General features: G+C 49.5%; 1 protein-coding gene across 4 annotated transcripts in view; it reads left to right on the top strand.

The window, feature by feature from the left end:
* The window catches only part of LOC128701320 (mucin-2-like), a 648,393-nt gene that overhangs the window by 67,404 nt on the left and 558,218 nt on the right, over positions 1-22,771 (top strand). For 3 of the 4 annotated variants that reach the window (XM_070100362.1, XM_053794985.2, XM_070100361.1), the window contains exon 1: positions 3,901-4,014. The exons of the other annotated variant lie outside the window; for it this stretch is intronic. The gene's annotated coding sequence lies outside the window, so the exon portion shown is untranslated. Of the gene's footprint in view, positions 1-3,900; positions 4,015-22,771 lie in introns of those variants that run through there. 4 annotated transcript variants of the gene reach the window in all.

The raw sequence follows: 22,771 nt of genomic DNA, 5'->3' as shown, positions 1-22,771 counted from the left end.
TATTTACAATTTGAGCATACATACAGAGGTACAAAAAAATACAGATAAGAGCAGCATGCCAAAGCCACTTATACTATGCATAGCATTACGGGCTGGCTTACGTTATTGTCTTGGATGGTCGCTCCTGCCTCTCACAATCACTGGGCCACTACATGGTCTTGGATGGTCGCTCCTGCCTCTCACAACTACTGGACCACTATAACATGATCTTGGATGGTCGCTCCTGCCCCTTACAACCACTGGTCGCTCCTGCCTCTCACAACTACTGGACCACTATAACATGATCTTGGATGGTCGCTCCTGCCCCTTACAACCACTGAACCACTATGACCATGGTCTTGGATGGTCGCTCCTGCCTCTCACAACAACTGGGCCACTACATGGTCTTGGATGGTCGCTCCTGCCTCTCACAACCACTGGACTACTATGACGTGATCTTGGATGGTCGCTCCTACCTCTCATAACTACTGGACCATTATGACATGGTCTTGGATGCACTGGAGGACAAGTAAGATGCAGATGTAGTATACACAGACTGCAAAAACCCTCGACATGTGTTACCATAGTGTAATAGCACACAAAAAAGCGTGCTGATGGAATAACTGGAAAGGTGGGCAGATAGATCTTTTAACTCTCTAACCAGTAAAGCACAATGAGCAATAGTAAACAGAGTTAAGTCAGAGGCTGCCACAGTCGAAAGTTCTGTTCCACACGGCACAGTACTTGCCCGCATCTTTTTCCTCATCCTCATATTTGACAAAGAGATAACCATACCACCATGCCACCATGTCTTCCTTCGCAGAGGATGTTAGAATTTGCATGGGACTATCATCCTTGAGGACAATGAAAATCTTCAAGCGGATATAAACCAAGTCTTACAGTGGGCCGCAGAAAACAATATGTTCAATGAGGATAAATTCCAGCTTCTCCGTTATGGTGAACTTTAGGAATTAAAAGCTATAATGGAGTATGAAATGAATTCTAACAACATAATATAAGGAAACACCAATGTGAAAGACTTAGGAGTGATAAGTTCAGTAAAGCATCTCAATTACTGAGAACGTTTGAAGGCCCTAGACCTGTACTCCTTGGAAATGGTCCCAAATCTTCACACATAAATCGCTATGAAAGCAAAAGACTCAGCAGACAGTGTGATACTCTATCCCTCATGAAAAGCGGGGGTGCTGCAAGTGTACTGAGAAAAACACAATAAGTGTCAAGGGCCCAAGGCTGTTCAATAGCTTCCCATCATACATAAGGGGCATTACCAGTAGACCCCTGGCTGTCTTCAAGTGGGAGCTGGACAAATACCTAAAGTCAGTGCTAGACCAGCCGGGGCTGTGGTTCGTATGTTGGATTGCATATACCCCCCAGCAACCGCCTGGTTGATCAGACCCTGATCTTCCATGAGGCCTGGCCATAGACCGGGCCGCAGGGGCGTTGACCCCCGGAACTCCCTTCAGGTAGACCATGATCATACTTGTCGAGGGCATTTGCGAAGTCTATATATATACTACATATGCATTCAGTTTGTCCTCCAGTGCATCCAAGACCATATCATAGCGATCCAGTAGTTGTGAGAGGCAGGAGTGACCATCCAAGACCACGTCATAGTGATCAAGTAGTTGTGAGAGACAGGAGCGACCTACTCTAAACTCATGGTGCCCTGGGTTGTGCAACTGTCAGGAATCCAGTTGGTTGGCAGTCTTGCTTCTTAGAACCCCTTCAAAGATTTTTGTGATGTGGGACGTTAGCGCTATCGGTCTATAATTCTTTACTATTACTTTGCTATCACCTTTGTGAAGTGAGGCTATATCCGTTGTTTTTAGCTACTGTGGGATGTCCCTAGTGTCCAGCCTCCCTCTAAAGAGCATACTAAAGGCACGTGAAAGGGGTGTCTTGCAGTCCTTGATGAACATGGAGTTCCGCGAGTCTAGGCCTGAAGCAGAGTGCATGAGCGTGTCGTCAGTTGTTTTTTCGAAGTGGTTTAAGCAAGGGCCCGATACCTGATGTGGTTTTTGCCCTGGATTTGGCATACGAGAAGAATATTTTGTATATCTTTCAATTTCTTTAGCTGTATAACCCTTGCGGTTTAGCGCTTCTTTTGAATATAATAATAATTCAATTTCTTTACTTGCTCTTAAGTTCTGACTGTCCCGGATCCTGTATGATTAATGTAACTTAATCCCCCCCCCCATCCTTGTAGGTGGTTGTGGGGTCGTGGTTAGTGGGCATCACCAACCTGCCCAGGAACCTGGTTGGATCAAGCTTATGACCTTGTGCAATGCCCTGGACCAGACCGCAGGTTCGAGTAACCTTCACTCGACTAAATTAAAGACAAATTTGTTTTGAAAATGAAAAAATGAATTTAAATATACGAGATGTGTATTTGTATGGTGTGTGTGTTTACTCACCTAGTTGAGGTTGCAGGGGTCGAGTCATAGCTCCTGGCCCCGCCTCTTCACTGATCGCTACTAGGTCCTCTCTCACTGCTTCCTGAGCTTTGTCATACCTCGTCTTAAAGCTATGTATGGTTCCTGCCTCCACTACGTCACTTACTAGACTATTCCACTTCCTGACGACTCTATGACTGAAGAAATACTTCCTAACATCCCTGTGACTCGTCTGAGTCTTCAGCTTCCAATTGTGACCCCTTGTTTCTGTGTCCCCTCTCTGGAACATCCTGTTTCTTTCCACCTTATCTATTCCATGCAGTATCTTGTATGTCGTTGTCATGTCTCCCCTGACCCTCCTGTCCTCAAGTGTCGTCAGACCGATTTCCCTTAACCTTTCTTCGTAGGACATTCCCTTTAGCTCTTAAACTAGCGTTGTTGCAAACTTTTGCACTTTCTCTAATTTCTTGACGTGTTTGACCAGGTGTGGATTCCAAACTGGTGCTGCGTACTCCAGTATGGGCCTGACGTACACAGTGTATAGAGTCTTGAACGATTCCTTACTGAAGTACCGGAACGCTATTCTCAGGTTTGCCAGGCGCCCATATGCCGCAACAGTTATCTGGTTAATGTGTGCTTCCGGTGACGTGCTCGGTATTATACTCACCCCTAGATCTTTCTCCATGAACGAGGTTTGCAGTCTTTGTCCACCTAGCCTATACTCTGTCTGGGGTCTTCTTTGCCCTTCCCCGATCTTCATGACTTTGCATTTGGCGGGGTTAAATTCTAGGAGCCAATTGCTGGACCACGCGTCCAGCCTGTCCAGGTCTCTTTGTAGACCTGTCTGATCCACATCTGATTTAATTCCCTTCATTAACTTCACATCATCTGCAAACAGGGACACTTCTGAGTCTGTTCCTTCCGTCATGTCATTCACATATACCAAGAATAGCACTGGTCCCAGGACTGACCCCTGTGGGACCCTGCTCGTCACAGGCGCCCACTGTGATACCTCATCACGAACCATGACTCGCTGTTGCCTCCCTGTTAGGTATTCTGATCCATTGCAGCGCCCTTCCTGTTATACGTGCCTGATCCTCTTGCTTCTGTACTAATCTCTTGTGAGGAACTGTGTCGAAGGCCTTCTTGCAGTCCAAAAAAATGCAATAAACCCATCCCTCCCTCTCATGTCTTACTTCAGTTACCTTGTCATAAAACTCCAGTAGGTTTGTGACACAGGATTTGCCTTCCATGAATCCGTGCTGGCTGTCGTTTATAACCTCACCAATTTGTGGTTGTAGGGGTCGACTCACAGCTCCTGGTCCTGCTTCTTCGCTGTGTGTATTTGTGTTTGTTTGGTGGTGGGGGTGGTAAATGGGTGGCGGGTGGGGGGATATCAGCAGGGTGTCCGTAACTAGCAGTTAGCGCGGGCTGGGCGGCGGCGGCGGCGGCGGCGGCAGCAGCGGGCGGGGGTCGCGGGGCGGGCGGCCGTACCGTGCACCACAGTCGTGCCGTTACCATCACACGGAGCGGCCGCTACACACCGGCCTTCCTGCCGCCCACTCACGCGACTAGTGTCTTAACAGCAGCAGTAGGACGCCCACGCCCACGCCCGCCCCTGGTGAGTAACCCCCCCTTCTCTCACCCTCCTACTGTTGCGTGTTGAGTGTCGCCCGCTGCCGCCCCCACCCCCCGGCCGCCCACAAGTGCAGCAATTATCGTGGGCGTAGTAGAGGGTGGGCGGCATGCCACGGGTGTGGTTGAGCACTGGCCCGCCGCCCACTCATCCAGAAATAACTTGTTTAGGTGTAATATGTTAAGACTTGTGGAGTAGCTGGTTGTTGTGGTAGTGGTGATGGTAGTAGTGGTGGTGATGGGTAGTAGTGATGGTGGTGATGGGTAGTAGTAGTGGTGGTGGTGGTGATGGTAGTAGTGGTGATAATAGTGGTGGTGATGGTAGTAGTGGTGTTGGTTGTGATGGTAGTAGTGGTGGTGGTGGTAGTGGTGGTAGTGGCGGTGATGATTGGTAGTAGTGGTGGTGATGGTAGTAGTGGTGGTGGTGGTGGTTGTAGTAGTGATGGTGGTGATGGTAGTAATGGTGGTGGTGGTGGTAGTAGTAGTGATCGTGGTGGTGATGGTAATAGTGGTGGTCCACCACCACCACTACCCCACTTCTACCAGTGGCACCACCTCCACCTCCCTCATGCTGCCACACCACCCCCACTCAGTCACTCACTACCACCTGCACCACCATCACCCACCTGCACCACCATCACTGACCCCTCCCCAGCATAACCACCACTGACACCCCCTAGCACAACCACCACTGATACCCCCAGCACAACCACCACTGATACCCCAGCACAACCACCGCTGACATCCCCAGCACAACCACCGCTGACATCCCCAGCACAACCACCGCTGACACCCCAGCACAACCACCACTGATACCCCAGCACAACCACCGCTGACACCCCAGCACAACCACCACTGATACCCCAGCACAACCACCGCTGACACCCCAGCACAACCACCGCTGACACCCCAGCACAACCACCGCTGACACCCCAGCACAACCACCGCTGACACCCCAGCACAACCACCGCTGACACCCCAGCACAACCACCGCTGACACCCCAGCACGACCACCGCTGACACCCCAGCACGACCACCGCTGACACCCCAGCACAACCACCGCTGACACCCCAGCACAACCACCGCTGACATCCCCAGCACAACCACCACCGATGACACCCCAGCACAACCACCACCGGTGACACCCCCAGCACCATCACTGACATCCCCAGCACCCCAGCACAACCACACCACTTACACCCCTAGCACCACCACTTACACCCCTAGCACCACCACTTACACCCCTAGCACCACCACTGACACCCCAGCACTACCACTGACACCCCAGCACTACCACTAACACCTCTAGCACCACCACTAACACCCCTAGTACCACCACCGATGACACCCCCTCAGCAGCATCACCACCACTGACCCCTGCAGCACCACCTTCACCATCACTGACCCCCCAGCAGCAGCAGCGCCGCCATCACTGACAAACCCAGCACCATCACCACTGACATCCCCTACCTCCACCACTGGTACCCCAGCACCACCACCACTGACACCCCAGCACACCACCACCACTACTGACACCCCAGCACACCACCACTGACACCCCAGCACACCACCACTGACACCCCAGCACACCACCACCACCACTGACACCCCAGCACACCACCACTGGCACCCCAGCACCACCACCGCTGACCCCCCCCTGCAAAACCACAACTGACACTCTCCAGCACCGCCACCACTGACCCCCCGGCACCACCACTGACACCCCCAGAACCACCGCCACCACTAACACCCCAGCACCACCACTGACACTCCCACGACCACCACTGACACCTCCAGAACCACAACCACCACTGACACCCCCTAGCACCGCCACCACCACTGACACCCCCTAGCACCGCCACCACAACTGACACCCTCTAGCACCGCCACCACCACTGACACCCCCCAGGATCACAACCACCACTGACACCCCCGAGCACCGCCACCACCACTGACACCCCCTAGCACCGCCACCACCACTGACACTTCCAGGACCACAACCACCACTGACACCCCCAGGACCACAACCACCACTGACACCCCCCAGGACCACAACCACCACTGACACCCCCCAGGACCACAACCACCACTGACACCCCCCAGGACCACAACCACCACTGACACCCCCCAGGACCACAACCACCACTGACACCCCCCAGGACCACAACCACCACTGACACCCCCCAGGACCACAACCCCCACTGACACCCCCCAGGACCACAACCGCCACTGACACCCTCCCAGGCCCACAACCGCCACTGACACACCCCTAGGACCACAACCACCACCGACACCCCCCAGGACCACAACCACCACTGACACCCCCCAGGACCACAACCACCACTGACTCCCCCCAGGACCACAACCACCACTGACGCCCCCCAGGACCACCACCACCACTGACACCCCCCAGAACCACCACCACCACCACTGACACCCTCCCAGGCCCACAACCGCCACTGACACCCCCCAGAACCACAACCACCACTGACACCCCCCAGAACCACAACCACCACTGACACCCCCCAGGACCACAACCACCACTGACACCCCCAGGACCTCAACCACCACTGACACCCCCCAGGACCACAGACACCCCCCTAGCACCGCCACCACCACTGACACCCCCTAGCACCGCCACCACCACTGACACCCCCTAGCACCGCCACCACCACTGACACTTCCAGGACCACAACCACCACTGACACCCCCAGGACCACAACCACCACAGACACCCCCCAGGACCACAACCACCACTGACACCCCCCAGGACCACAACCACCACTGACACCCCCCAGGACCACAACCACCACTGACACCCCCCAGGACCACAACCACCACTGACACCCCCCAGGACCACAACCACCACTGACACCCCCCAGGACCACAACCACCACTGACACCCCCCAGGACCACAACCGCCACTGACACTCTCCCAGGCCCACAACCGCCACTGACACACCCCTAGGACCACAACCACCACCGACATCCCCCAGGACCACAACCACCACAGACCCCCCCCAGGACCACAACCACCACTGACGCCCCCCAGGACCACAACCACCACTGACGCCCCCCAGGACCACCACCACCACTGACACCCCCCAGAACCACCACCACCACTGACACTGACACCCCCCAGAACCACAACCACCACTGACACCCCCCAGAACCACAACCACCACTGACACCCCCCAGAACCACAACCACCACTGACACCCCCCAGGACCACAACCACCGACACCCCCAGGACCTCAACCACCACTGACACCCCCCAGGACCACAGACACCCCCCTAGCACCGCCACCACCACTGACACCCCTCTAGCACCGCCACCACCACTGACACCCCCCTAGCACCGCCACCACCACTGACACCCCCTCGCACCCCCACCACCACTGACACCCCCTAGCACCGCCACCACCACTGACACCCCCTAGCACCGCCACCACCACTGACCCCCAAGCACCACCACCACCACCACTGACCCTCAAGCACCACCAACACCATTGATACCCCCTAGCACTACCACTAACCACCCAGCATCACGGACAACTGCTACCCCACCACGGACCATGGCTACCTAATCACGGACCACAGCTACCTAATCACGTACCACAGCTACATGGTCATGGACCACGGCTACATGATCACGGACCACGGTTTCCTAATCACGAACTGCCGATACCCGGTCACGGATCACCGGTACTTAACCACGGACCACTGGTACCCAATCACGGAATTGAAAAAATATGACCATTGTGATGGCTGTGTTGTGTTCTGATGACTGTTGTGATGACTGTGTTTAGTGATGACTGTGTTGTTTAGTGATTGTTTAGTGATGACTGTGTTGTTTAGTGATGACTGTGTTTAGTGATTGTTGTTTAGTGATGACTGTTGTTTAGTGATTGTTTAGTGATGACTGTGTTGTTTAGTGATGACTGTGTTGTTTAGTGATTGTTTAGTGATGACTGTGTTGTTTAGTGATGACTGTGTTGTTTAGTGATGACTGTGTTGTTTTGTGATTGTTTAGTGATTGTTGTTTAGTGATGACTGTGTTTTGTGATTGTGTTTAGTGATGACTGTTGTTTTGTGATTGTGTTTAGTGATGACTGTTGTGATGACTGTTGTGTTGTGACGACTGTTGTGATTGTTGTTGAGAGCTATGTGTGTGTTGTGAGGGCTGTTTGTGTATGTGTGTGTTGTGAGGGCTGTTTGTGTATGTGTGTTGTGAGGGCTGTTTGTGTATGTGTGTGTTGTGAGGGCTGTGTGTGTGTGTGTTGTGAGGGCTGTTTGTGTGTGTGTGTTGTGAGGGCTGTTTGTGTATGTGTGTGTTGTGAGGGCTGTTTGTGTATGTGTGTGTTGTGAGGGCTGTTTGTGTATGTGTGTGTTGTGAGGGCTGTTTGTGTATGTGTGTGTTGTGAGGGCTGTTTGTGTATGTGTGTTGTGAGGGCTGTTCGAGTATGTGTGTGTTGTGAGGGCTGTTTGTACTCACCTAATTGTGGTTGCAGGGTCGAGACTCAGCTCCTGGCTGTTTGTGTGTGTGTGTTTTGAGAGATTGTGTGTGTGTTTTGAGGGATGTGTGTGTGTGTGTGTGTGTGTGTGTGCGCGCGTTTTGAGGGATGTGTGTGTGTGTGTGTTTTGAGGGATGTGTGTGTTGTTGTTGGGAGATGTGTGCGTGTGTGTGGGGGTTGTTGGGGTGTGTGTGTGGGGGGGTTGTTGGGGTGTGTGTGTGTGGGGGTTGTTGGGGTGTGTGTGTGTGTGTGTGTTTGTGTGTTGTTTGGGGATGTGTGCGCGCACTATTGGGAGATGCGTGTGTTGTTGGGAGATGCGTGTGTTGTTGGGAGATGTGTGTGTTGTTGGGAGATGTGTGTGTTGTTGGGAGATGTGTGTGTTGTTGTTGGGGGATGAGTGTGTGTGTGTGTGTGTGTGTGTGTTGGGAGATGTGTACGTGTGTTGTTAGGGATGTGTGTGTTGGGAGATGTGTATGTGTTGGGGGGTGTAAGTGTTATTGAGAGGTAGGTGAGAGGAGATCTAACCACCCTCGGCAATGACGTCGTCACCCTCCTCGTCTTCTCAAAATCTTACTCCCCCCCCCCCGTCTATCCCCAACTTCCAGTCGTATCATCTACCCGCCGTCCCTCCACCTGACTGCTAGAGTCATCCTTATCCATTCCCCTTCCCTCTGCCACCTTTTCCTTATTTTCCGTATCTGTTTCCCTCCTGCCTGCCCTACCTCCAACTCCCTAACCTCTCCCATCCATACAGTTTACTCCACTATCCGTCCCATAGCTTGGGCCAGTGGGTGACTTGAAACTGCCTAGCATGGGCCAGTAGGCCTTCTGCAGTGCAGTACTGTCAATCTTATGGTGTAATATATATATATATATATATATATATATATATATATATATATATATATATATATATATATATATATATATATATAAAAGAGTATCAGCCGCCCGAATCATGTACCTCTCCATCTCTTGTAATATACGTCCTTCAGTACACTTTGTAAGGATTAATGTTGGTAGAATTACCGACAATATGTTGGTGAAAATTTAGATGAGCCACGGGGATGTTAGGAAATATTTCTTCAGTCATAGAGTTGTCAGAAAGTGGAACAATCCTTTGAATGATGTAGTGGAGGCAGAGACGGGGCCAGGAGCTATGAATCGACCCCTGCAACCTCAAATAGGTGGTGAGTACACACACACACACACACACACACACACACACACACACACACACACACACACACGTTAGGTAAAGTAACCTTTTGGGGCCTAGCTCTTAGGCCTTTCGTGTATCCATATGCTCTTACGCTACCGTCCACAGGATGGATATGAGGTGCATAAAAAACTAGCCACTTCGGTGGCGAAATCTAATGTAAGTCTGTTAGGTAAAGGACACGCGTGCAACTATGCGACATTTTATTTTGGCAATGTTTCGCTCTCTAGGAGCTTTATCAAGTGCATTAGTTGCACATTTGTTCTTTTGCCCAACTTTACAAGAAACATCATTTGGTACACAGATACCCTTTACTCAAGTTTTGAGTACATCCAGTAGGTTACCTAGAGGTTATTCCGGGGATCAACGCCCCCGCGGCCCGGTCTATGACCAGGCCTCCCGATGTATCAGGGCCTGATCAACTAGGCTGTTACTGCTGGCCGCACGCAGTCCAACGTACGAGCCACAGCCCGGCTGATCCGGCACTGACTTTAGGTATCTGTCCAGCTCTCTCTTGAAGGCAGCCAGGGGTTTATTGGCAATTCCCCTAATGCTTGATGGGAGGCTGTTGAACAGTTTTGGGCCCCGGACACTTATGGTGTTTTCCCTTAGTGTACCAATGGCGCCCGTACTTTTTATTGGGGGCATTTTGCATCGCCTGCCCAGTCTTTTACTTTCGTAGGGAGTGATTTCTGTGTGCAGATTTGGGACCATTCCTTCCAAGATTTTCCAAGTGTAGATTATGATATATCTCTCCCTCCTGCGTTCCAAAGAGTACAAGCCAAGTGCTTCCAAGCGTTCCCAGTAGTTAAGGTGCTTGACAGAACTTATACGTGCAGTAAAGGATCTCTGTACACTCTAGATCTGCGATTTCACCTGCTTTGAATGGAGATGTTAATGTACAGCAGTATTCCAGCCTAGAGAGAACAAGTGATTTGAAAAGGATCATCATTGGCTTGGCATCTCTCGTTTTGAAAGTTCTCATTATCCATCCTATCATTTTCTTTGCACGTACGATCGTGGCACTGTTGTGATCCTTGAAAGTGAGATCCTCAGACATTACTACTCCCAGGTCCCTTACATTATTTTTCCGCTCTATTGTATGGCCGGAGTCAGTAGTATACTCTGTTCTAGTTATTATCTCCAGTTTTCCATAACGGAGTAGTTGGAATTTGTCCTCATTGAACATCATATTGTTTACCGTTGCCCACTGGAAAACTTTGTTTATATCTTCTTGGAGGTTAACCGCGTCCTCAGCAGATGACAGCCTCATGCAGATCCTAGTATCATCCGCAAAGGATGATACTGTGCTGTGGTGTATATCTCTGTTTATGTCTGATATGAGGATAAGGATGTCCTTACACACAGGACCAGTGTTTACTTACAGGACCAGTGTTTACTTACACACAGGACCAGTGTTTACTTACACACAGGACCAGTGTTTACTTACACACAGGACCAGTGTTTACTTACACACAGGACCAGTGTTTACTTACACACAGGACCAGTGTTTACTTACACACAGGACCAGTGTTTACTTACACACAGGACCAGTGTTTACTTACACACAGGACCAGTGTTTACTTACAGGACGTTCATCGAGGACACAGCTAATGTTCAAGCTGATGTAAACAGTCTCCCAGCGGGTCACTGACGAAAAATGTTGCTGAAGGAGGACAAATTGAAGTTACTCCGTTATGGTAACATTGAGGAATTAGACTAAACCGGAGTAAAAGCTAAGCTCAAGTTATTCCATAGAACGAAAGTTCTATGAAAGTTGGGAGTCACAATGTCAGAGGAACTTACGTTCTAGGATCACAAGAGATATGGAGCCAGTGCTTCTATTAGTCACTTGTTTTCTCTAGGTTAGAATGCTACAGTACACTAATGGCTAATTTTCCCTTCAAGGTGGGAGACATTACAGATCTGGAAAACGTCCAAAGAACCTTCACTGCTTGTATAAATTTAGTCAAGAATTTGAACTGCTGAGGAGAAATCAGAGTGGGACGTATTATAAGTAGTGTTCCATAAGGGTCAGTACTGGGACCTTTGAAAAATTTAGACACACGTGCAACACCTGGGTATCTTTACTGTAGACGTTTCGCCAACCAGTGACTTTATCAATACAAATTCTAGGACATGATAGAAGACAGTAGAACTATATATATATATATATATATATATATATATATATATATATATATATATATATATATATATATATATATATATATATATATATATATATATATATATATATATATACAAAAGATGAGGTAATCAGTCCCTCAGCCTTGAAGGTGGTGTTAAGAGCACCGTGGTCGTGAAGATTCGTGGTTGTGAATCTTTACGACCACGGTGCTCTTAACACCCTCTTCAAGGCTGAGGGACTGATTACCTCATCTTCTGTATATATATATAGTTCTACTGTCTTCTATCATGTCCTAGAATTTGTATTGATAAAGCCACTGATTGGCGAAACGTCTACAATAAAGATACCCAGGTGTTGCACGTGTCTAAATTTTTCAATTTGTCGGTATAGTATACCGTTCATGTACAACTGGGACCTTTGTCAGTAACAAAAAACATAAACGACACAGATGAGGGAATAAATAGCGACATAAGCAAATCAGAAAATCAAAATGGTGTACAATACCGGCATGTTGGCAACAGTTAGGTATCTATTCCGAAAAGTTCCGCCTACACAGTAGACTTTTTTAGTCGAGTACAGAAAAGTTGGCAGGGGCAGTAGAGATGCGAAGACGATGTAATCAGTCCATCACCCTTGAAGACGTAGTTTTGAGGTGGTCAGTCCCTCAGCCTGGAGAAGGGTTTTATTCCATATTTTATATTCTTCTATTTAGAATTTTGAAGCGTTCCCGGTAATTTAAATGTATTGGGTGTGTACGAGCCGTAAATGATCTCTATAGTGTTCCAGCTCTGATATCTTTCCTGCCCAGAACGGAGCCATCAACAGTACATTACGAGACAACTCAGTAAGAGTAAGGAGACCAAGACTTTTCATTTCGCTTTATTCGTGTATAAGGGAAATTACCAACATACTTCTGGCCATCTTTTAAAGGGAATTTGACAATATCCTCAAGCTGCTACTTGATCATCCAGTCTTGTGATGTGCATGTTGGACTGCGTGCAGCTGGCACCAACAACTGGGTCGATCAGGCCAGTACCCAAGATGCCTAGTCGGGGACCGGGCCGCGGGGGCGGTGACCCCCCGGAAGCGATAACAGATTACCTTCAGGTATGCCTGGGAATCGAACCCGGAATCTTGCGGATGTAAGTGGAATACCCTCACAATGAACTACGCGGCAGTGCTGCAGCTTGCCGCACGAGGGACAGTGCCGCAGGTTGCCGCACGAGGGACAGTGCCGCAGCTTGCCGCACGAGGGACAGTGCCGCAGCTTGCCGCACGAGGGACAGTGCCGCAGCTTGCCGCACGAGGGACAGTGCCGCAGCTTGCCGCACGAGGGACAGTGCCGCAGCTTGCCGCACGAGGGACAGTGCCGCAGCTTGCCGCACGAGGGACAGTGCTGCAGCTTGCCGCACGAGGGACAGTGCCGCAGCTTGCCGCACGAGGGACAGTGCCGCAGCTTGCCGCACGAGGGACAGTGCTGCAGCTTGCCGCACGAGGGACAGTGCTGCAGCTTGCCGCACGAGGGACAGTGCCGCATCTTGCCGCACGAGGGACAGTGCTGCAGCTTGCCGCACGAGGGACAGTGCTGCAGCTTGCCGCACGAGGGACAGTGCTGCAGCTTGCCGCACGAGGGACAGTGCTGCAGCTTGCCGCACGAGGGACAGTGCTGCAGCTTGCCGCACGAGGGACAGTGCTGCAGCTTGCCGCACGAGGGACAGTGCCGCAGCTTGCCGCACGAGGGACAGTGCCGCAGCTTGCCGCACGAGGGACAGTGCTGCAGCTTGCCGCACGAGGGACTGCCGCAGCTTGCCGCACGAGGGACAGTGCTGCAGCTTGCCGCACGAGGGACAGTGCCGCAGCTTGCCGCACGAGGGACAGTGCTGCAGCTTGCCGCACGAGGGACAGTGCCGCAGCTTGCCGCACGAGGGACAGTGCCGCAGCTTGCCGCACGAGGGACAGTGCTGCAGCTTGCCGCACGAGGGACAGTGCTGCAGCTTGCCGCACGAGGGACAGTGCTGCAGCTTGCCGCACGAGGGACAGTGCCGCAGCTTGCCGCACGAGGGACAGTGCCGCAGCTTGCCGCACGAGGGACAGTGCTGCAGCTTGCCGCACGAGGGACAGTGCTGCAGCTTGCCGCACGAGGGACAGTGCCGCAGCTTGCCGCACGAGGGACAGTGCTGCAGCTTGCCGCACGAGGGACAGTGCTGCAGCTTGCCGCACGATGGACAGTGCTGCAGCTTGCCGCACGAGGGACAGTGCTGCAGCTTGCCGCACGAGGGACAGTGCCGCAGCTTGCCGCACGAGGGACAGTGCTGCAGCTTGCCGCACGAGGGACAGTGCCGCAGCTTGCCGCACGAGGGACAGTGCTGCAGCTTGCCGCACGAGGGACAGTGCTGCAGCTTGCCGCACGAGGGACAGTGCCGCAGCTTGCCGCACGAGGGACAGTGCCGCAGCTTGCCGCACGAGGGACAGTGCCGCAGCTTGCCGCATGTCCCGCCAGGAGTGATGGCTGACAAAGTAAAGTCAAGTCTGGTGAATCAGTCAATATCTGTGACGTGTTTGTGTTAGTGAATTCTGCGGTGGATGAGGGTGCCTTCTTACTGGTGAAGAGTTCTTGATCCAGGGAGCTAGAACTAGCCTTCTCATCCTTTGGATAAGACCGGATCACCTCCCATTCCCCAGGTGTTGTATGATCCCTACGGCTTTAGTGCTTCTCCATAAATGTGTTTTGCCTGTCATGTTAGTACTATTGATGTGATATTCAACACATTCTGGCGCCACCAGTGATGCGCTTCCAGATTGTTACTTGTTTTGGTAGTGATCAGTTACTGCGTTGCCAGACGCATCGCGGCCGTTTTCTTTATTTGTGCTTAAATGTGCGTATTAATGGGTTTATGTAGTATAATTTAACTTAAAGAAAATGTTTGCCGGTTTATAAGGAACGTTCAGAAATTGACGCTGGTAATTGACGCTGTAATCACTCCAAGATTGATGGACTGATTACATCGACTCAAGGCTGAGGGACTGATCACCACAAACTCCTTCTGTTCTTCACCATTCTCCTTTGTATGGACTGATGAAGCCACTGTGTGGCGAAACGGTTCCTCATTGAAGATACACAAGTGTTGCACATGTGTCTAATTTATCAACTTGTCGGTTCTTTGAACCATTTATTTACAAAATTAGCGAAGAAAAATGGAAAGTTAAATTTTGTGTTGTAGTGTTGAGGCAGTTTTTTTAACATAGTGGATGGAGCATCAGTGTGGTGGTAGCCAGCTCCATGCGGTGTACACACTCTACATGACCCCTGGCAGTCTTCAAGCTGGCACTGGACAAGCACCTAAAGTCAGTTCCGGATCAGCCAGGCTGTGGCTCGTATGTTGGTTTGCGTGCAACCAGCAGCAACAGCCTGGTTGATCAGGCTCTGATCCACCAGGAGGCCTGGTCACAGACCGGGCCGCGGGGGCGTTGACCCCCGGAACTCTCTCCAGGTAAACATGAATAGTATGCAATACCCACAAGATGAAAAATACACATGTGCATCATCTGGATATCTTTGTGATGAATGGTTTGAAAAACCGACAAGTTGAAGATTGAGACACTTATGCAACATAGAGATTCCCATATATTGCATAAGTGTCTCAATCTTCATCTGGGTATCTTTATTGTAGACGTTTCGCCATCCAGTGGCTTTATAAAATTCAATAACATAGTGTTTCTCCTGTGGTCTTCCATCACAAGGGTGAGTGACAGTACTAGAATGTGACAGCCAGAGGTGGCACACTTCAGCAGGGAGATCTGGTCAAGTATTCCATTATAAGCGTTCACCGGCTACACCATCAAGGAATTCCTTCCAGCAGAGCCTAAAAAGCGAAAAATAATTATTTCTCGACTCTCTACAGTCACAACCAGCGGAGGAACCAGAAAAATACATAAAACCATACCACGGGCGGGGATAGAACCCGCGATCAGAGTGTCTCAAAACTCTAGACCGGGTTCTATACCTGCCCGTGGTATGGTTTGTTTGTAATCGTGTCATTACGATTTCGTGAGTCAGAAAAATACATCTCTGCCAGACACCAAAAATTGTAGGAGAGAACAGGAAAAAAAAAACAGAAGTGGGGAGGTGAAGGTGTGAATTTGGTTTAATGAATTTTTGCGGACTACTTGGGTAGCGTGGCAAGTATTGGGGGGTTCGACTCCCGGCCAGTCGCAGTATTGTTATTTGCTTAGAACCACTTATGCCTAATGCGACAGCCAGCCTCACCATCCCTCCCTTCGTACATAAGGAGAATTAAGAACATAAGAAAGAATGAACTCTGCAGCAGGTCTACTGGCCCTTGCGAGGCAGGTCCAACAGACACTATAGTTGTCTACAAGAAGGAACTTAAATTCCTCAAATCACATCCTGAAGTTGGGCTGTGTTGCATACGAACTGTGAATAATGGGCAGCATCAGCTTCATCGATCAGGCCAGCAACCAGGAGGTCTGGTCTGGGACCGGGCTGCGGGGGCCCTGAACCCCCGGAAACTACCACAAGTAACATCTTAATCAAACTCTACTTCACTTACTCTAAGAAACGCCAAGTAGATGTGTGCTGACCCGGGTTGGGTCAGCTAAACTGCCTTACTCTACATTAATTTATTTAGAGGCCAGGTTGTGAGGATAGTTTGGTACAAGTAAGTGTACACCATGTTAATTTGTTGTCATATACAAGGACACACACACACACACACACACACACACACACACACACACACACACACACACACACACACGAGGATTAGTTGTGCTGTTTATTAAAAAAAAATGAATTGGAATGGGTGATGGTGTTCTTGGTATGGTGGGACATGCCCTCGGCCCCACACCCGTACTCTAAATCCCCCCCATAACCCCCCCCCCATCTTGGCTCCCTCGTCAGGAACTGCTGAAGACTTCGCCCGGAAGTTCCATTTCCACCTAAGACGACGACTTGCCGCCCCTCCCACTCACGCCGACCACTCCGCCCTCCTACCCACTACAAACACACCACCCACCATGCCACCCACTTCACACCGCCCACCATTCCACTCCAACCACACATTCCACCCGCTCATCACTCCAATTAACTCCACTCACTCAGACCACACTACCCACTTGTTATAAACTACCCATCCTGGCCAGACCTCCCTCCGCCCACCATCATTGATCCCCACCCATTACTCACAACTGCGCTAGTACTTCCGCCAACTATTCTCTCCCACCCACTCCTTCCAAACCGTCCAGTCCAGGCCTACCAACCCACCAACCCGCCCAGAAAGCGCGGGAAACAAGAGTAGCAACACGTGTTTAAGATTTGGCGGGAAAGAGAACCCAGTTATTGTTTGTTTACATCGATCACCTGATTGTGACGTCATGAGAAGTGACGTCACGGGGGAATCAGAAACGTTGCTGGTGACGAACAAAAGACGCTGATGGAGAGCAAGATTTACCCTGACAGCGTATCGCTGTGTGCAGAGTAGTATTACATAGGGTAAAACGTTGTCCGCAGATCATTCTCTGCAACCCTTCATTTCCATAGATGGCTTTGTGTCGAGGGGGGAGGGGTTACCTGCGCCGTAGTGGCCTGCTAGGGTCACGGCCCCCGCGCCCCGGTCTCAGACCAGGCCTCCAGGCTGTTAGCACTTACCTGGATACCTGGAGGATCAACGCCCCCTCGGCCCGGTCCATGACCAGGCCTCCCGATGGATCAGGGCCTGATCAACTAGGCTGTTACTGCTGGCCGCACGCAGTCCAACGTACGAGCCACACCCCGGCTGATCCGGCACTGACTTTAGGTATCTGTCCAGCTCTCTTTTGAAGGCAGCCAGGGGTTTATTGGCAATTCCCCTAATGCTTGATGGGAGGCTGTTGAACAGTTTTGGGCCCCGGACACTTATGGTGTTTTCCCTTAGTGTACCAATGGCGCCCCTACTTTTTATTGGGGGCATTTTGCATCGCCTGCCCAGTCTTTTACTTTCGTAGGGAGTGATTTCTGTGTGTAGATTTGGGACCATTCCTTCCAAGATTTTCCAAGTGTAGATTATGATATATCTCTCCCTCCTGCGTTCCAACGAGTACAAGTCAAGTGCTTCCAAGCGTTCCCAGTAGTTAAGGTGCTTGACAGAACTTATACGTGCAGTAAAGGATCTCTGTACACTCTCTAGATCTGCGATTTCACCTGCTTTGAATGGAGATGTTAATGTACAGCAGTATTCCAGCCTAGAGAGAACAAGTGATTTGAAAAGGATCATCATTGGCTTGGCATCTCTCGTTTTGAAAGTTCTCATTATCCATCCTATCATTTTCTTTGCACGTGCGATCGTGGCACTGTTGTGATCCTTGAAAGTGAGATCCTCAGACATTACTACTCCCAGGTCCCTTACATTATTTTTCCGCTCTATTGTATGGCCGGAGTCAGTAGTATACTCTGTTCTAGTTATTATCTCCTCCAGTTTTCCATGACGGAGTAGTTGGAATTTGTCCTCATTGAACATCATATTGTTTACCGTTGCCCACTGGAAAACTTTGTTTATATCTTCTTGGAGGTTAACCGCGTCCTCAGCAGATGACAGCCTCATGCAGATCCTAGTATCATCCGCAAAGGATGATACGGTGCTGTGGTGTATATCTCTGTCTGATATGAGGATAAGGAATAAGATGGGGGCGAGTACTGTGCCTTGTGGAACAGAGCTCTTCACTATGGCAGCCTCCGATTTAACTCTGTTGACCACCACTATTTGTGTTCGATTTGTTAGGAAGTTGAAGATCCATCTCCCCACTTTCCCAGTTATTCCTTTAGCAAGTATTTTATGGGCTATTACGCCATGATCGCATTTGTCAATTGCTTTTACAAAGTCTGTGTATTTTACATCTGCATTCTGATTTTCTTCCAGTGCATCCAAGGCCATGTCATAGTGATCCAGTAGTTGTGAGAGGCAGCAGCGACCTGCCCTGAACCCGTGTTGCCCTGGATTGTGCAGATTTTGGGAATCCAGGTGATTTGCAATCCTGCTTCTTAGCACTCTTTCAAAGATTTTTATGATGTGGGGCGTCAGAGCTATTGGTCTATAGTTCTTAGCTAATGCTTTGCTGCCACCTTTATGGAGTGGGGCTATATCCGTTGTTTTAAGTGGCTGTGGAATTTCACCCATGTCCAAGCTCCTCCTCCATAGTGTACTTAGGGCACGCGAGAGGGGTTTCTTGCAGTTCTTAATGAAAACAGAGTTCCACGAGTCTGGGCCCGGGGCTGAGTGCATAGGCATGTTGTCAATGGCTTTTTCGAAATCTATCGGAGATAGGGTAATGTCGGAAATATGGCATACATTTATGGAGTTTTGAGGCTCATTCATGAAGAAATCATTTGGGTCGTCGATCCTCAGACCGATTAGTGGTTCACTAAACACAGAGTCGTACTGGGATTTCAATATTTCACTCATTTCCTTGTTGTCATCTGTGCAAGTCCCATCCTGTCTGAGTAAGGGCCCGATACTAGATGTGGTATTTGCCTTGTTTTTGGCATATGAAAAGAAATATTTTTAATTTCTTTCAATTTCACTAATAGCTTTAAGCTCCTCCTGCCTCTCCTGGTTCCTGTAAGAGTCATTTAACTTAAGTTCGATAGTTTCCACTTCCCTGGTCAGCGCCTCCTTTCGCGTATCAGATATTCTAGCACTCCTGAGGAGCTCAGTGACTCTTCGTCGTCTTCTGTAGAGGGAGCATCTTTCTCCAGTTTACTCTGCTCTTCTTCTTTCTTAGGGGAATATGCCTAGAACATGCTTCGGCTGCCAGGAAGTTGATCCTTTCAAGGCACTGGTTTGGATCCATGTCATTTAAGACATCTTCCCAACATGTTTTGTTTAAGACACGGTTTACCTGGTCCCAGTTGATGTTCTTGTTGTTGAAGTTGTATTTTGTGAAGACACCTTCACAGGTACATGCATTCTGCTGATCAGGACCCCTATGCATGTACGTCTGGACTTCGATTAGGTTGTGATCGGAATTAGTTGTTTTTGATATTCTTATGTCTCTTATCAGGTCCTCATTATTTGTGAAGATAAGGTCAAGTGTGTTTTCTAGTCTTGTTGGCTCCACTATCTGCTGGCTTAAGGTGTGTTTTTCGCAGAGACTTAGTAGCTCATGTATGTGTGACCTTTCATCTGCGCTACCTCCGGGGATTGTTTCAGCTATAACATTATTTGCTACATTCTTCCATTTTGTATGCCTTAGGTTGAAATCACCATGCAGTAAGATGTTTGGGGATGGAGCTGGAAGGTTTTCCAAACAGTAATCAATTTTCAGTAGCTGTTCCTTGAACTGTTGGGAGGTTGTATCTGGTGGCTTGTATACAACCACAATGACTAGGTTTTGGTTCTCGATCTTTATTGATAGAACTTCAACTACCTCATTTGTGGTGTTCAGCAACTCCATGCAGATAAGGGACTCTTTGACGTACAGGCCAACCCCCTTCCCATTTGTTGCCTGTTTTTTCTGTCGCATCTAAAAAGGTTGTAACCACTTATCCATATTTCACTGTCAAAGTGATCTTTTGTGTGAGTCTCTGTGAAGGCTGCAAACATTGCATTAGACTCCTCTAGAAGTCCACTGATAAAAGGTATTTTGTTGTTGGTGGATGGCTTAAGGCCCTGTATATTAGCAAATATGAACGAGGTTGTATTCTGTTTGTTGGGGGGATTTTGTTATTGGCATCAGTAGTTGTAATTCTGGAGGGCCATGGGTGGCCACTGGCTGCGCCTCCAGTCCAACAAGGCTCCAAGGTGGTGGACTATTTTTGTTATTTCCTTCCATTTTCTTTTTCCGTTTCCTGCCTCTAAAAAATCACCTGGAGTTGGGTTGTCGTAGCTACTATTGTTTGTCTTGTGGGGTCTGTGCCTCCTGGTCCCTTTTAGATGGTATGCAGGGCAGTCGATGTTGTAACACTGCTTCTGGAGGACCGAGGGGTGGCACAATTTTGGGTGAAAGAAAGTACAGGAAGAAGAACGACACACTCCTTTAGACAGGAGGTCGCTACATTTTTTGGGATGCTCAAAGTTCCATGTCCCATTTTTTTCCCTGTTATTCCATGCTTACAGATGCCCCAAGCATAATATTTGCACAAATTCACCTTTGGTTGAGAATTGTTGGGAGGTGTGTTGTCAATTTCTGCAGGTTCTGGGACTTCACTATAATCCTTAGTATCCAAGACAGGGCCACCCCGTCCTGGATTCCATCTACTTTCCCCAGTAGAGGAAGAAGGAGGAGACTCCTCGCTAGCTGCGCAGATTTTCTTTGTATTTTACGATTAACTTTTGTGTTTCTGGTACTATATCTTTTGCTTTCGAGATATTTTTGTGTCGCTTGTATTTTGTGTCGCTTGTGTTGTATGTCACTTGTGCTTTGCATCACTTGTTTGTCACCTGTGTACCATCACATGTCACTTTCGTCGTGTGTCATCTTGTGTTGCTGTTGCATGTCATCTTGTGTTGCTGTTGCGTGTCATATTGTGTTGCTGTTGAGTGTCATATTGTGTTGCTGTTGAGTGTCATCTTGTGTTGTGTGTCATCGTGTGTGTGTCATCTTGTCAGAATCAAGTGGAAAATACAGCAGTCTTAATTCTGTGTAAACAATCTTGTGTTTTTTAATCAAGGTTGTATACATCAGTTTGCTGCTACAATATTCTACGTAAGTTACACAGTGGAAACAAAAGCTAGCTGTGTTTACCTATCATATTGGTTTAGAAAGACACGTAAGCAAACACTACGAAACGCAGCCCCACACCTCTAACTTCTACAGCAGGCGTCTACACTATCCCCTGTGGGTTCTGTCCCAAGAAATATGTAGGCGAGACAGGCAGAGATCTTGCAGTCCGCTTGAATGAGCATCGAAATGCCTCTAACAGAGACGATGTAAGGTACGCCTGTGTCCTCCACAGAGACTCCACGGGGCATTTGATGAACTGGAATGAGGCACAACTCGTTCTCACGGAACCAGACCTCAGACGCCGACGGTGCCTAGAAGCCTCACTAATCGCCGTCACCGACACTATAGAACGCAACACTGGAAACTACAAAATTTCAAAAACATTGGCATATATGATACTTAAGCAGCACCAACCCAACAACACAGGAGTCACATGATTTCATCGTCTACCCGTCCTCATCATAGGCAGAGGTTGTTTTGATAAGGACCTGCCTCGCATGGGCCAGTAGGCCTTCTACAGTGTTCCTCCATTCTTATGTTCTTATGACATTCCTCAGGTCACGTGCGTCACACCTCACTCTCCGCCTATATGTATAATGCCTTTCTACCTCTGTATGTTAGAAGTGATCAAGGTCCCAGGACCGAAACGTTTTCTAATAAATATGTCATAGTGTTTGCTTACGTGTCTTTCTAAACCAACTTGTCGGTATTTATTACCAAGGTTTATACCACCTATCATATTCCATCACGCAGGATGATGCTCATAACATGGTGTTGAGTAGTGTCAGTCTGAGCTGGGAGACTTCAGTAGATCAATGAGGATAGGAGGATAGTGTCAGGTATTCCAGAAAGAGCTCATCAGCTGGAGTTACTGTCACTAGCCAACCAGTATCTCTCAGGATGATAGCTTATCCCATGCACAAGACAAATTGATTTTTTTGATGAGTATCTCCATTATCCCAGAGCGAGGGCAAGATAAATTATACATAGAGAGAGGGTGGGGGGATGGGGATATCTTATGTATGGAGTCTACCTGGAGGTTATTCCGGGGATCAACGCCCCCGCGGCCCTGTCCACGACCAGACCTCCCGGTGGATCAGGGCCTCATCAGCCAGGCTGTTACTGTTGGCCGCATGCAGTC

Source organism: Cherax quadricarinatus, chromosome 72 (assembly GCF_038502225.1).
Source record: "Cherax quadricarinatus isolate ZL_2023a chromosome 72, ASM3850222v1, whole genome shotgun sequence".
In the NCBI taxonomy this organism is placed as follows: Eukaryota; Metazoa; Arthropoda; class Malacostraca; order Decapoda; family Parastacidae; genus Cherax; species Cherax quadricarinatus.
The sequence above is the reverse complement of the archived record's forward strand: the minus strand, read 5'-3'. Positions and strand labels throughout refer to the sequence as shown.